Consider the following 12,185-nt stretch of genomic DNA (forward strand, 5'->3'; position numbering starts at 1 on the left):
CCATTGACCTGGGTTTTCACTTGCTCTAACCAAGACTAGGGCAAAAGTGAAAACCTTGTTTCAAGCAGGTGCAAACCTTTGACCTTGTAAGAATACAGACTCCAGTTCCAACGTCGGAACGTTAGCTGGACGCCTTTACCTACAAGTGGCAAAGGGTTAGACTGTATTCCTGGGGTCTCAAACCTCTGGCTCGCAGCCAAATTTGGCCTGAGAATTGTGGCATACAGCCCATGTAACTTAATAGTTTATCCTCAAATAAATTTCTTAATTTTCACTCTTTGCATTTTGGTCTTCAACCTCCTGAGGCCTGTCTGTGACTGCTGTGTGTATTTCCATTTCTATTTTTGATTTGTTACTAGTAGTGCCTAATAAAAAAGCATAAAAAACAAACCCTAGAGCTAATAGTTTTCCTAAAAATTGCTGTCCACACAAGTTATGACATTTTAAATAACACTAAGCTATAGATAGTCATATATTGTTCATCAAATATTTTTTGATGTTTCCAGGAGTTTTGCATATTATGTTTTTGAGACATTACAGACATTACGTCATAAATTAGCATAATTAATTCAGATTCAAAGTAATGTCCAGCATAATCCAATCACGTTCAACCATGTTAAAATAAAATTATACATTATAAATGGTGAATCTATGTACTGATGATCATTGTCCCATGTGTGTCAAACATGTTGAGTGATCCAAACATCATCTGCAGCCTGAAACTGAACTTTTGATCAGATTTTTGGATTGAATGCAATTCATAGAGAGCTATAGGATGCACCTTTTCTGCCTATTTAGTGAATGACTACCTTTTCAACAGTTTGAAATACACATTATATTCATCCTAACTCCATATTAAACCTCTGAATGCATCAATTTTCAGCTTTTGGACGAATCTATTGATTCTCAAAGTGAGCATGCACAGTAAATATAGGAATGCACTTACTAATGTTACTGAGTAGAACCATATTGTACAGTGATAATAGGTGCAGACTTAGACATTTTTATGGTGTGGCAAGGGGGCGGCATGCAGAATGTGAGGGGTGGCAAGCACCCATGCTTAATTCTTATGGATTAAGGTACCACGCTTCATTGCAACAAGTACTAGTTCATTAACTGGAATCATTATCAAATTACAAATGTCCATGAATTTGCAATACAACCGCATTTCCTCAGGAACCACATAGTAACCATTTTGCTACCGATTTGCCAACATTAAAAAAAATTAGTTTTTCATCTCCAGAGCACCAAGACATCCTTAGCTTGACATATAGGCCACATACATACTGCAGGTAAATATGGTTGTATGGTTGTCACCTTTTAGTTATTAATTCTGTTCTGTACACACAAAGTTCGATAAAATATGGGAGTGACAACCGCATTCTACAACCAAATTAATTCCAGAAAAATTCAGGTAGAGACAATCGCATTTTCAGAAATTCCATGTAGTGTGTACAGAACCGAACTGAACAACTAGTTGTAAATGACGTGATTAATGCCACGTGTGAGATATGTCCATCATCTCCTGGTGCAAATCACACAAACAGAGGTATGTATCTGCATTCATTTATATATTCCAGTCTGTCTCTCTCCTCTGTACTGTCTCCCATAAGCACTGCGGTCTCGGCGATAACCAGTACAATACAGTCCAGAACACGCGTGCTGTTTAACAACAGCCGTTTAGACACGCATAAAAAAATCATGCCGATTCTGTCGATGGCAGCTAATGAAACATTGTCAGATGATAATACTATATCTGTGGTGGATAATCTCTTTGCTCAAAAACAGGGAACACAGAACAGGTTAAACTAGCATTCATGTTTCACAGGTGCAGCATTGCTATGGTTATCACTTGTCAATCATCGCAATTGCGGGAGTCAGTCCTTTACCGTACACACATGGAATTCATATTTAGGGGATTCACTCCCGAATTTAAATGCGGTTGTCACTCCCGAAAGTTTGTTGTGTGCACGTGGCCATAGAACTGGCAATCTGGACTATAAACATCACCACTTTATGCTGGCCTAATTGTTTTATTTTGTTAAGTGTACTACCTATGTATGGAGAGTGCATGAATATCCCATGTTATTCTGCTAATCACTATCACCTTTGTAACTGCTGGAATACGCCATTTGACAGCAAATATTAACTCAAAGTTAGGCCTAAATGAAAATAAACTGTACAGAAGTGCTACAAAACTCTTGAATATGAATTACTGTATGATAAGCTCAGTAAAAGATTCTTTTAAATTACCTGTTTTGATAAACAGTCATTCTTAATGACCGCAAGCACTCAAATATTTCACAAAATATGGTAATTTCATTTCTACATCTACCTTTGTCAGTCTTGGGATTTTGTTAGTCAGTAGACAAATACATAGATCAGCACTTTAATTTAGAACACGACTGATTAATGGTAACTTTTTGCCTCAATGTTTAGAGTTTCCATGTTCTAATTTGTCCAAATATTACTTTTATTTTAATAAACCAAGATTGCATGCACATTAGTGGATGGGTATTACACTTTAAATATAAAATGTAATAAAATATGCGAGGAGACGAGAGTAGCGCCAGTCAGTAGCATCAACAATCACCTGGTTACCCCACACCTTAGAGTGATTAAGAGAGAGGGAGAGAAAGAGAAAAATACAACACACACACACACACACACTATATACACACAAACAATATGGCCGAAAAGGCCATCACAATGGGGGCACAGAAAAGAGTGCAAGCTTGGAAAAACTGCAGATACTAAACGTCACTGATAACAGCCGCAGCAAACACTTATAATAACATTCAATATAACACATTCCAGTGCCAGATCACCAGTCAAAACATACAGATGAACAATATACTCCTACTCAAGAACTGTATAATCATCTGGATTATACACATACCCGACGAAAGCTATTCCAAAAAGTAGTAAGGACATGTCTCACCCATCTCAACCCATAACTGATGGCAATGTATCTAACATTCATTCAGTGAATACTTGGAAACAACTGAGAAATTCATCTTTTACCTCTTGTTTTCCATGTTTTTGTCCATGTGGTCATTTATGTGGTTGTTGAAGAAATAAGATCAAAACACCTCAACCTGCTAGAGCCTAGAGTACACACGCTGCAGTATAAGCATGCGATTGGCCGCTGCTGTAATCAATCACGCTATGGGTCTGTGTTGTCATTTGTGCGTTCGGTTAGAGTTGAGGCAGTTTTACATGAATAAACCCCTACACAATGTCAACATCAACTATAATATACTTACATTTACAGTGAATTCAGAAAGTATTCAGACCCCTTCGTGTTTTTCACATTTTGTTATGTTGCAGCCTTATGCTAAAATGCTTTATATTTGTTTACATCAGTCTACACTCCATACCCCATAACGACAAAGCAAAAAACAGATTTGTGATAACTTGGCATATTTATTAAAAAGAAACAACACATTGAAATATCACATTGATATAAGTTTTCAGACCCTTTGCTATGACATTTTAAATTGAGCTCAGATGCATCCCATTTCTCTGGATCATCTTAGAGATGTATTTACACTTTGATTGGAGTCCACCTGTGGCAAATTCATTCGATTGGACATGATTTGGAAAGGCGCACACCTGTCTAGGTTAGGTCTCACTGCTGAAAATGTATATCAGAGGAAAAACCAAGCCATAAGGTCAAAGGAACTGCCTGCAGACCTCAGAGACAGGATTGTGTTAAGGCACAGATCTAGGGAAGGCTACTAAAACATTTGGCTGCATTGAAGGTTCCCAAGAGCACAGTGGCCTCCATAATTCTTAAATGGAAGAAGTTTGGAACAACCATGACTCTTCCTAGAGCTGGTCGCCCAGCCAAACTGAGCAATCTTTGGAGAAGGGCCTTGGTAAGAGAGGTGACCAAGAACACGATGGTCACACTGGTTGAGCTCCAGAGATCATTTGTGGAGATGGGGAAAAACTTGCAGAAGGACAACCATCACTGCAACACTCCAGTGGCTAAATGGAAGCCTCTCCTCAGTGCAAAACACATAAAATAGCACCTAAATGACTCTTAGACTGTGAGAGACAAGATTATTTGGTCTGATAAAACAAACATTGAACTGTTTGGCCTCAATTCCAAATGTCATGTCTTGAGGAAACAAGGCAATGTTCATCACTTGCACAATACCATCCCTACGACGAAGCATAGTGGTAGTAGCATCATGTTGTGGGGGTGTTTTTCAGTGGCAAGGTTTAAGGAAAGCTGAACACAGTAAAATACAGAGATATCCTTAATGAAAACATGGTCCAGAGCGCTCAAGACCTCGGACTGTGCCAAAGGTTCTCCTTCCAACAGGACAACGACCCTAAGCACACAGCCAAGACAACACAAGAGTGGCTTAGGGACAACTCTGTGAATGTCCTTGAGTGGCCCAGCCAGAGCCCAGTCTTGAACCCAATCGAACATCTCTGGAGAGACCCAAAAATGGCTGTCCACCGATGGTCCCTATCAAACCTGCCAGAGCTTGAATGGATCTGCAGAGATGAGTGGCAAAAAATCCCCAAATCCAGGTGTGCAAAAACATTTTTACATCATACCCAAAAAGACTTGAGGCTGTAATCACTGCCAAAGTACTGAGTTAAGGGTCTGAATACTATATAATATAATGTCAATATTATATTTGAGTTTTTTATTTTTAATAAATTTTTTAAGTTATCAATAATCTGTTTTTTGCTTTGTCGATATGGGATATGAAGTGTAGATTGATGTGATTTTTCTTTTCTTTTTTTTTTTACAGCATTTTTGCACAAGTCTGCAACATAACAAAATGTGAAAAATTGAAGTGGTCTGAATACTTTCTGAATGCACTGTGTATTTAATACATTTGGATACGGAGTGGCAGATGTGGTGGCAATGCTTTTTCTTAGGGTGGCATTTGCCACCCGATGTCACCCTGGTAGATTTGCCCCTGAGTGATAACAAAATAAAATATAGCAACATTTTATAAATGACCCACAGATGTGTTAATGTTGAAAGTTATACAAAACAACTAAAACAAAATTTCAACTTTTGAGGGAATAATATCCCAAAAACCACATATGTGGATATCATCGGCATATCAAACAAAACTTAAGATTCTACGCTTAACACCCAAACAGGTTTCAAGGAAAAACTTAGAGGTTTCTTACCAGAGGCACTTTTGATGGCTCTGATCCCAAAGAAGCACATCACGTAAATTAAGCCATGCTGTTGTGTCACGTGACTTTAAAGGTGCTGTAAGAGATTTTTTCATGGAAAGGCATGCAAAAAAAATTTCCTACTCCATGAAAGATATTAATGAAATATGTGTTGTGAGATATCTCACTGGGCTCTGCAAACAGTAGGGGTGTAACGGTAAAAAGAAAAAAAATGTATGATTTGCCACCACGGTTCAGTAAGCATTGGCTCCATGGTTCACCTCAATTTTAATGATGCATTTGGACCACAAGGTTTGGCAAAGAAAACAAAGAATCAAACAGAAAGGCACAGATAGAACCTCCACTAATGCACCTGTGTGGCTCTGTAAATGGATACGCTCTGCCTGTGTTTACAGCGCTTCCTTTCCGCTGTCCCCCAAACCAGACAAAGAGCCACTCGGAGCTTCTAAAGCTCCGCGGCAAGCCAAGTAGATGGGCAAAGCACGCACCGGACACAGCAACGCCAGTGCTAGGTCTGCCTCCTCCTGTGGGGGAGGTGATCCCTGAATGGAGTCGTGGGAACCTTGGGTACATAGCCCGGTCGGGGTCTCAGGATGACGTGAGAGTAACCCAGACCGAACTCCAGGCACGGTTCGCTGACAGAGAACGCCTGCAGGCCCCCTACCCTCTTGATGGAGGTGAGCGCCATCAGGAGGGCAGTCTTCAAGGAGAGTACCTTTAACTCACCTGACTCCAGGGGCTCGAATGGAGCTCCCAGTAGGCCCAGAAGGACCACGGAGAGGTCCAACGAGGGAACGAGGCGTGGTCTGGGGGGTCGCCACTCTCAGGAACCTGACAATCAAGTCATGCTTCCCCAAATACTTACCGTCTAATGCATCGTGATGTGCTGATATAGCGGCAACATACACTTTCAAGGTGGAGTGGGACAGCCGCCTCTACTGCAGAAAGGAAAGCACTGATCTGACTGTGCATTTCTGGGGGTCTTCGCGTTGGAAAGAACACCACTTAGCGAACAGATGTCTCTAAAGGTCATACAGTCGCCTCATCGAGGGAGCCCTGGCCTGAGGGATCGTGTCTACCACTGCAAGTGGTAGGCCAATTAAGTCTCCTGCGTGTGAGATATGTCCATCATCTCCTAGTGCAAATCACACAAACAGAGGTATGTATCTGCATTCATTTATATATTCCAGTCTGTCTCTCTCCTCTGTACTGTCTCCCATAAGCACTGCGGTCTCGGCGATAACCAGTACAATACAGTCCAGAACACGCGTGCTGTTTAACAACAGCTGTTTAGACACGCATAAAAAAATCTAAAGGCCAGATGTGGAGATTTCAGAGGTCTGGTCGGGGGTTCCATATGGTGCCCCGTCCCTGAGAAAGATGGTCCTTGCCATGGGGGGCTGTCACGAGGAGCATGAGGTCCGAGAACGCTGTCCGGGTGGGTCAATAAGGTGCCACTAGGATGACCTGCTCCTGGTTTTCCCTGACCTTGCACAAAGTCTGTGCAAGTAGGCTCACTGGGGAAACGCATACTTGCGGAGCTCCAGGGGCCAGCTGTGTGCCAGCACAGAGAATCTCGCTCAGGGAATACCGGAGCTGGCAGTGGTAGGTAACAGACGGCGACAGAACTGCGTGACGAGCATGCAGTGTGCGCCGTGGTGCCATGCCCAACTCGTGACTCGAGTCTGAAGGGCTTCAGTGGGACCAACGTCTTTTGCCTGAATGTACTAGATCAGCACCAACTGCGCACGCTCGTTCATGAGGCGTGCCCTCATTGATACTGAGTCTATCTCCGAGAAAAGAGATGCTCTGAACCATGCTATTTTCCCAGGTGACCCGAAGCCCCAGCTTCCAATAGTTGAGAATGGGGATGCACACTTCCCTTAACGGGGCAAGGGCTGCCTCTGTGACCTTCATGGAGGCATGAGGTGACAGGGACACCGAAGGGGAGGTCCCTTAAAAAGTGGGAGGCACATATACAAACTGTTGTAATTCCTACACCGTTCATCTGATTTGGATGTAAATACCCTCATATTAAAGCTGAAAGTCTGCAGTTAAAGCACATCTTCTTCATTTTATTTCAAATCCATTGAGGTGGTACATAGAGCCAAAAAGATTAGAATTGTGTCGATGTCCCAATGTTTATGGACCTGACTGTAGTACTCTTTTATCTTGTAATAAACAAATAAATATATATTCTGTGATAGTAAACTTATGAAGTATGATTTATGGAAGTGCAAAAAAAAAAAAAAACACCTGTCTTTATTATATATGCAGGGTCTTTAATGAGCCTATAAATGTTTGGTAATCAAGCAGTTATAAAAATGTTTTTGCTACACTGATGATAAGAGAAAGGTTAAGCAATACAACAAGTGCTGCTGATTGTCTCAAAATGCCCCAACTTCCACTGGATTGCTATTTTGTTGCTCATAGGAGGTCTTCCATGGGATCTTCCCCAAGTGCCAGATCTTCTGTCACAGGCATAAGGCACACTATTGCACACAAACCAACTTGAGCCCTTCTCTTCTACACTTTTATCTCCACACAATCCTCTCATTTGACTGGATTACCTCAAAGCAAATAAACACTGCTGTACTCACCAATGGTCTTCGTCAGGACTGTGGTGTGCTGTCTTGAGTGGGCTGCTTGATTCCCTGCCTATTGTCCATGTCTAGTGGCGCTGGAGTGCATGGGCTTTGAATTCGTGTTGTGTTGATGGATCATTGAGGATGTTATACCTTCTGCTGCCCATCTTAGCCTGCTGGAGTTTTGCTGTTGGCACTTGCCAGTCTCAGTGGGGAGCTAACTTCTTGTTTGCAGGCTCATGCAGTTATTTTTCTTACGATATGTGACCGATCACGGAAAGTAGGGACACAAGTCGGTTTTGGGGCATTTTGAGTTATTCACATATTCTGAAAGTGTAGTCTCCAAGCTTTCCAACGATTTGTAACACATGGAAATCTGACAATATTTGGAGAAGTTGTGGCCATTTGAAGGTGGGCACTCAAAAAAGCTAAAAGGGTAGAAAACGGCCTCAAAAGATTGTGCAGTTCTCACCTCTCTCTGCTGCTGGGAGTGACAATAGGGCTCATTTACATCTCATTTAGATAAGCCATACCCCTGTAAAGCTCCCCTGTAAAGCACAGGGGGAGCAAAAAGGTCAGGAAAATGTGCCATCAAAGAAAAAAAAGTTTGCAAACAGGTAATAAATAAATGTCTCTTAGCATCTACCGATAAAACTGTATAGGCAACTCTTATGTACACTGAGTGCTTTTCATACAAGAATGTAAAACTAAATTCAGGTGGTTGGTTGATAAAGTGACATTCCACTTTCATCGTCGCTCAGATCGTCTTTCAGAATCAGTGAACGCTTGTTCATAAGCATCCGGCTTGTCAAAGAAGTACTTCAAAACATTTTCGTTGTAACGGCCACGGTTCAGCTCGTCTGCGACATTCTTTGCGGCGTCCATCTTCATTGAATTTTGATATCAGATAGAGCCGGCTAGAGCGCTGCATAATAAGTAGCCACGCTGTTGGGGGCGGGGGCAAAAGCGCCGGCGGCTATTCAGTACGGAAATACACACAGACAATGATACGCCCCTACTGCATGCTAGAATCTCCGAAAAACAAGCCGATTTCAACCTCAAAATGTACGCTTTTAAATATACCAATACTGTTATAACAGATTCTGCAAAAAAGCGGAAATCACCAATTTTGGAAAAAAACACTTGTTTCTCATTTTGCTCACAAGTTGTGCTGCCAACTTGTGTCACTGGTTTCCGTGACGGGTCACATATGGTTTTATACTACCCATCCCTGGATTTACAGCATCTGAATTCCTCGGCCTGCATGTCAGCTGGAGTTTACATCTATTGTGCTGCTCTTCACCCCATGCCCTCTGAGCTTGCTGAAGCACACGTCTTTTATTTCACAGAAAAAAATCAGATGTCACCATTATTAAGATGGCCCTTATAGTCTTTTATTAGGAATTACTTTTTGATTTCACAATCATTGGAAATTTTATTCATCACCGAGACCTGGCTGAATCCTGTTGAACAAATGGTCCTGGGAATGTAACACTGCTAGGCTCACTTTTTTAATTCCCCACGGACTTAAGGGCGACGGACTTGCAGAACGCTACCTATGGACATGTTTTCTAGTTTTTAGGTCCAATTATTAAAGATTGACATCTTGGGAATTTTCTGAATTTCTCTCTGGACTGGTGTCTCGTGGTGATAGACTACATATTCTTGGAGATGTTAATATTTGCATATGCTGTCCACCAAAACCTCTGGCAGATGAATTTCTTTACCTCACTGAGTCTTTAAATTTTGTACAACATGTCACTGTTCCTACTCAAAATATAGGTCATACATTAGATCTTGTGTTATCTTGTGTTATCTTATGTTATCTTATGTTATCTCTGTATCTAACATAGAGGTCTTGTATATTGGCATTTCTGACTGCTATTCATTAGTGTCTGAGTCTGTTTTTCCTTGTCCTGGCCCAGCATTTTATGTCTTAGCTGGAGTCGATACTGAATAATTGGTTGAAGCTTTCAATAAATCTTGTATTTTTTCTCTTGATAATGTCACTCCGCTTAAGCCAAGGAGCGTTAAGGGTTTATCAAAGCCATGGCTAAATGTCGTGCAATCAGACAAGAGTGTAGAAAAGAAGAGCACAAGTGGAAAAGAGACAAGCTTCAGGACTCTTTTGGCATTTTAAAGGTGTGTTTAACAAATGATCAAAGAGCAGTTAAGGAAGCGAAAGCCAAGTTTTTCTCTAATCTATGATAATGCAAATCGATCAAAAGTATTGTTCAATACAAGCGACTGTTATAAAACCTACTAGGCATGCTTTTCTGGATTCCACCCAAGAGACCTGTGAGTAATTATTTAATTTCTTTACTCACAAAATTGAGCATATTAAAGGTGCTATTGTAGCTATACAATTTGATGAACCACTAATACCTCCCCCATCTAGCTCCCTGACTCACTCTCAACCAGTCTTGTCTAAAGACGTTTTCAAAACTATTAGTTCTATTAGTTCTATAATTAGCAAATTGAGTTGTTCCAAGTAGTTTTAAACATGCAATTCTACATCCTTTGTTAAAAAACATTATTGGATCTTGTATATGCTTCCTCTGAGTTCTATTTTCCAGAAGTACAGCATATATTATCACTGTTATGCTGATGATTTTCAATTTTATCTTCATGCAAGTTTAGACAAGAAGTGTATCTTGCCTACAGCTGGTTCAAAATGCAGCAGCCTTGCTCTTAACAGGGTCAAGAAAGAGGGATCACATTTCCCCCATATTAGCATCTCTACACTGGCTTCCCGTGAAATTTAAGATAGATTTTAAAATTCTGATTTACGTCTACAAGGCACTATCTGGTCTTGCGCCCCAATAAATCAGTGACCTTCTCCTCCCTTACTCCCCCACTAGGGTGCTCAGGTCTTCTGATCAACTTCTTTTAAGGGTTCCTCATCGTTGCTATCTCTGGAACAGTCTCCCTTTCCACGTGAGGACAGCTTCTTCATTAGCCATTTTGAAATCTTCTATGAAAACATATTTTTATTCTTTAGCTTTTGAATAGGTCCTTGAATTGGTTGAAATAGGTAAATACATGATGCTGTAAAAGGTTTAAAGGTATTTATTTATGTAATATTTATATATATATATATATATAACTTTGTCATTGTATGTTTATTTGTTTGATCTGTAAAGCACTTTGGGTCAACTTCTGTTGTTTTTAAATGTGCTCTGTAAATAAAGGTTGACTTGACAAATTGGACAATCAAAAACTGCAGCGTGCTCTAGTAAGTGTCTTAGAAAGCTCTAGAGCTCCTTCCACCAGGTCTGGTTATGATAAGCTGTGGCAGCTATTCTGTAAGTGTAGTGATTTTGACTCCTGAATCTTGATGTATTGCTGCAGTTCATCACTTTCTGTAGTCATTAAGCACTTTCCACCATCAGGCTGAATGTTTCTCAGTATGGTCAGTAATGGTTCTAGTAGCATTTACACTGGAGCATGGTTTGGAACGGTTTGATTACAAACCGTTCCCAGCCTGGTTAGATAACCATGCTCAGGACAGATAACTGTTCTGATGGAACGCCTGTATTCATTTTTCAAGTCAAGTCATTTTTATTTGTAGAGCGCTTTTCATAACAAACATAATTTCAAAGCAGCTTTACAGAAAATTATGCTTCAACAGAAAAGGCTGTGATTCGGAGTCATAAGAGTGTGAAACGTCTAGGTTACGTATGTAACCTCAGTTCCCCGATGGAGGGAACGAGAAGCGACACTAGGGGTCTCTCTTGAGCGCCGATATATACCTCTGTTCTATGAAAAAAGGCCAATGAGAAGTTGGCAGACGGTATTTGCATATCCCGCCCCCGGACATACGGGTATTTAGGCGGGGAAAATATAGGAGTTCATTCAGGATTTTTCTGAGGAGCCGGAAATGGTCCGGCCACAACAGTGGCTCGGCTCAGCAACGTGGTGTGGAAGACACAATGTCTCGTTCCCTCCATCGGGGAACGGAGGTTACATACGTAACCTAGACTCTCCACGTTGTGTCGGAGAAGCGACACTAGGGGTCCCACTTCAATCATGCCATGCACTGAGCCGTGTATGTGAACTACTGATACAGGAGCGGGCAGGTATTCTTACGTGCAAATGCAACCAGCAGTATCATGCTGCATGTACCCTTCCCCAATGCCCCATTAAATTCATCAGAATCCTTCTGGTTACCCTAGTGAGAGGAACAAGCTGATGCTTGCCAACCTGGGAACAGGCCAAGCCTGGCTGGGCCTCTTTTCTCTCTATGTTTCTCGCATAGAGCAACTACGGCCAGGGCCCTTACATGCATTAAGGGAAGGGGGTCTTACCCAGTTCCCTATTCTTTCAGGGGAGAAGACCCTGCGGAGACCTACCCTGCAGGGGAGGTAAAGGTGGCGAATACATCAAATGGCCGTTTAGGACCTATGTTGCAAAGTTGGCGCGGTG

At 41.4% G+C, this 12,185-nt stretch overlaps 1 protein-coding gene across 4 annotated transcripts in view; it reads left to right on the forward strand.

The window, feature by feature from the left end:
* Positions 1 to 12,185, forward strand: part of LOC127636986 (multiple epidermal growth factor-like domains protein 10) — a 149,337-nt gene that overhangs the window by 117,343 nt on the left and 19,809 nt on the right. The gene's annotated exons all lie outside the window — the stretch shown is intronic.

The sequence above is a fragment of the Xyrauchen texanus genome, chromosome 44, assembly GCF_025860055.1.
Source record: "Xyrauchen texanus isolate HMW12.3.18 chromosome 44, RBS_HiC_50CHRs, whole genome shotgun sequence".
In the NCBI taxonomy this organism is placed as follows: Eukaryota; Metazoa; Chordata; class Actinopteri; order Cypriniformes; family Catostomidae; genus Xyrauchen; species Xyrauchen texanus.